General features: G+C 36.5%; 1 pseudogene; it reads right to left on the reverse strand.

Moving 5' to 3' along the window:
* Window positions 1-466: 466 nt before the first annotated feature.
* LOC149577779 (G-type lectin S-receptor-like serine/threonine-protein kinase At5g24080) lies at window positions 467-1617 on the reverse strand (annotated as a pseudogene).
* Window positions 1618-4482: the final 2865 nt, after the last annotated feature.

The following is a 4482-nucleotide window of genomic DNA, read 5'->3' on the forward strand; positions in this document are numbered from 1 at the left end:
AAAAAATCTATGATAAAGACCAGAGCTTCATTGATTTGTTTTTATCTTCTCTTCCTAAATCCTCTGTATTTGGATAATCTTCATTGATGACAATATGAGAATAGTTGTGTATTCCAAATTTCCAACCAATCAGTCCTCCTCCCCTTATCCCATGAGAGGAAGAGGGAAGTTCTATATGCACAAAGCCATTTTGTATCGTCAAAGTACATGTGAAAAGTAGCTAAAAAGAAAGAGGAAATTTAAGCAAAATCAGTATTAAATGTAAGAATAATAAGATGTTCATAATGGGAATTGTCCATAGTACATGACAATAGATGGTTTCACAATGTTCTCCAATAGACAAGATGATATCTACCGGTGTTAGTGCCCATTTCTCTCCAACATCTACCTCAAAGTTGGCATCCAATTTCCTATCCATTATTGCACTAATTGTATGGAAAAGAATTTCAAGAAAAAACATATATCACTATCTTGGACCCAATAGCTCTATTAAGGACACTGCGGCAATGGAATCATATATTCTCCCATTTCCAAGAAAAAAATCCTCCTTGCCTCTCTCCATAGATTCCTACCAATATCCTTCCAAAAAATCAAGACTCCTTTGCAATGGCCACAAATGTGTATCAAGGACATCCCACTCCCCTTCTAACATCTTCAATGCAAAATTCATCCATGGCCTCTTGTTCGGATTATCCTGAATGCACCAAAATGCTACCTTAGTCATACTAATAACACCCTACCTATCAACACTATTTTCAAGCCTCTTGTCTACAAGATCTAGTTAGCTACCCTCTAGGGCCCTCAGCATTGCTCAAGCATGGAAATAGAAAAGGCGAGGATTCAAAGCACAAGGCTCAAAATTTCTTGTCTCTGACACTGATTCTAGCAATACCATCCCAATGTTGTAGACATCACATTTCTTGGTGGCAATAGAGTGTCTTAGCCATTCAAGAGCAAGGTAAATCTAGTGTTCCTCTCACTACCATTATGATTTGGGTCATGTCCTCATTAAGGATCTTTGACATGCCAAAATTAGAGACTTTGGGCATGGAATTTTTGTCAAGGAGAATGTTTTGAGGGTTTATGTCTAAGTTTGGCTCCCTACATTGCTCATGGAGATAGGCCAATCCTCATGCTCTGCAACAATGAAAAAAAACAATCCCACACACCCCAGTGAATGTTAGATGGTCAACAAGGCTAAGTAGACCTCTAGATAGATTTTCTCCCTCTTTGTACTCTATTTTACCAATTGATGTTGGTGAACCTGAATGTTACGATGAAGCTGTGCAAGCGGATACTAAGATTCAGTGGGAGTCTGTGTTGATAGAAGAAATGGACTCCTTTCTGAAAAATATGACTTGGGATTTATACAAGTTGCCTTCAAGTAAAAGGGATTTACAGAATAAATGAGTTTGTAGGTTGAAAGAAGAGGATGGAGCTAAGAAAAGATTTAAATCCAAGTTAGCTGTAGAAGGATTCACATAGAAAAAGGGCATTGATTTTGATGAGATATTTTCTCATGTTATTAAAATGACTTCTATTCATACTGTTTTAAATATTGTTGCTACTGAATATTTGTATTTGGAGCATCTTGACATTAAAACAACCCTTCTTCATAGTGATTTGGATGAAGAGATATATATATGGCATAGCCATAGGGATTTGAGGTCAAAGGTAGGGAGAACTTAGTTTGTAGATTGAAGAAAAGTTTATATGGGTTGAAGAAAGCACCTCGGCAATGGTATCTTAAATTTGAGAGTTTTATGTATTAGCATCATTGCACTTGGCATCATTTTGACTATTGTGTTTATTTTAAGAGGTTAGATGATGAAAGCTACATTATTTTATGTTTATATGTTGATGATATGCTTGTAGCTAGGTCTAACATGGATCACATTAAAAGGGTTGAAATGATAGTTAGTACATTCATTTTCTATGAAGGATTTGGGGAAAGCAAAGCAAATCCTTGGTATGAAAATTTGCAAAGATAGAAAGAACATAAAACAGATGTTAACTCAAGTTGATTATATTGAGAAGGTGTTGCAATGTTTCTCTAAGGAGAATGCTAAAGATGTCAGCACACCTTTACCTGGTCATTTAAAATTGACTAAGGAGATGTATCCCAAGACATAGGAAGAGAATGACAAAATGTCCAAGATACCTTATGCTTTAGCTATAGGAAGTTTGATGTATGTCATTGTATGTATTAGGCCAAATATTGGATATGTAGTGAGAGTTGTTAGCAGGTATATGAGTCAGCTTGGATTTGAGCATTGAAATATAGTCAAATGGATTCTCAGATATTTGAGAGGAACATCCAGTAAGTGTTTACATTTTGGGGTTTGTACTACTAAATTATAGGGCTATGTTGACTTTGATTTGGTAGGGGATAATGATACCAGACAGAGTACTACAAGTTGTGTATTTATTTTTGGTAGGGCAGCAGTGAGATGAGTTTCTTAGTTACAAAAGGTGAATGCTCTAGCCACTACAGAGGCAAAGTATGTTGCTACTATAGAGGAAGCCAAGGAGATGATATGACTTTATTTCTTCATGGAAGAATTGGGACACTCGCAAAAAGTTAAATATTTGTTCACAGATAGCCAAAGTGTCATTCATCTTGCGAAGAATTTTGCTCTACATTCAAAGACAAAATAAATACAATTATGGTACCATTTCGGTCAGTCAGTTTTTGATGATGGACAATTCAAGCTAGGAAAGATACATATAGATGATAATCCGATGGATATGTTTACTAGAATAGTAATTCAACTTCGGTTGGTCTTCTAGACTGAACAAAATAAAAGAACAACAAAGTCCAAGGTGGTTCGATAGTCTAGTGAGAGCTACAAGTTTAGCAGTGCTACAATCAATTTCCAAGTGGGAGGTTATTGTTGTGGAGTCTGACCAGTCTCCAAGTGGGATATTGTTGTGATGTGGAGCCTGATCAGACTCGAAGGTTTATTCAGCATGGTTTCCCCCCAGATTATTTCTATGCAAGTTTGGGGGAAGTGCCTCTAAGCTGGGGTCAAGTGGCAGTGCCCTTTGCAGGCTCTTGACGTAGTGCCCTAGGTGTGCTCCTTGTCACAATATAGGGCGGGGTTGAGGGGCAATGCCCCCATGGGGGTTTTCAAGGGTAGCACCCTCGAAGCCAAAAATGACTTTACTATTGTAAAAGGCCTCAATTGTTATTTTTCTATTGGACTACTTATTCTAGCCCTAATTTTGTAAGCAGCAAAAGCTTGTATAAAATGACTTAGGGTTAGGGATTTCATTATGTATGATGAGATTGTGGCTTCTTGTGGCAATATTGAGTTGTAAGGGATTGCAGATTGTAATCACTAGATAATAATAATATTGGACTTATTGTTGGTGGATGTAGCCTAGGGATTGGGTGAACCACATTAAATCCTTGTGTCTTCTGTTCTCCTCTGTGCGATTTATTATTTTCTGATATTGGTTATATTTTCTTGTAATTATTATTTATGTCTGTGGTTAATCCTAACAGCCGTGACATTCTGGACCTTGACATAAGCCTTGTATGACGTGTTTGACATAGATCTCACGAATTTCAAGGGGCTACTTGTTAGGTAACATGAAGCAGAGCTATTATGGAAGAAGGCTCTTGTGCAAGAGCAATTAGATGAGCACATTGCCCTACAGTTATCAATAGAAGAAACATTAATCATAGGTTGGAAGAACTCATTTAGGTAGTAATTTTCTTCATCAACAAACAAAAAATGGTGACCCGAAGAAGTAAGGTTGCAGGTTCACTTATACCAAAAAATAAAAAATAATATCAGTAACACGGATTTTCATATGCTCCTTCCATAATGTAAGTGTTCTTAAGTTGAAATTTTGTTTCTAAATTTGATTGTGTAAGTTTTTTTAGCACCCACATTTTAGATCACACACTGTGATCCATCATTTCAAATGAATTGTGAAAATGTAGTGGTTAGAACAGTGAGATTAATATCAATTTTGAACTACATTTATATATATTAGCTCTTCTTCACTGGGTAGATTTTTCTTTAGTTTGAGATGATGAGGCTTAAGGTTCAAGTGCCAACACTTTATGCCCTAGTTCAAGCTTAGTTGTAGAACAACTCTGAGGAAAAGAATATGCATCTTTCCCACTTGTTATAAATTACCTTGATCGAAGGATAAAGCCTAGTTGCTCACGAATTGATCATGGCCTTAAAAATGATTATGGAGGATTGATAAGGATTGGGGATTGATCATAAGGCATAAAACTTGGTGAAGGTTTTGTAAATGAGATTAGAAGCGGAGTAAGTTTAATTATGGAGGAAACTTTGTAGTTAAGCGCATTGGAGTTGGAGTAGTACTGAAATCTTGGTGCCTCACCTCTATACACGTCACCTAGATCCAATGAGTGCTAAGTGTTTCATTAATTCTCATGGATAATGACTTCGTGTAAAACACTACTCATGAAATATAGATCAATGAGTTTGACTCATATAC

Source organism: Cupressus sempervirens, chromosome 1 (assembly GCF_028749045.1).
Source record: "Cupressus sempervirens isolate cs-2001-9-10 chromosome 1, ASM2874904v1, whole genome shotgun sequence".
Classification (NCBI taxonomy): Eukaryota; Viridiplantae; Streptophyta; class Pinopsida; order Cupressales; family Cupressaceae; genus Cupressus; species Cupressus sempervirens.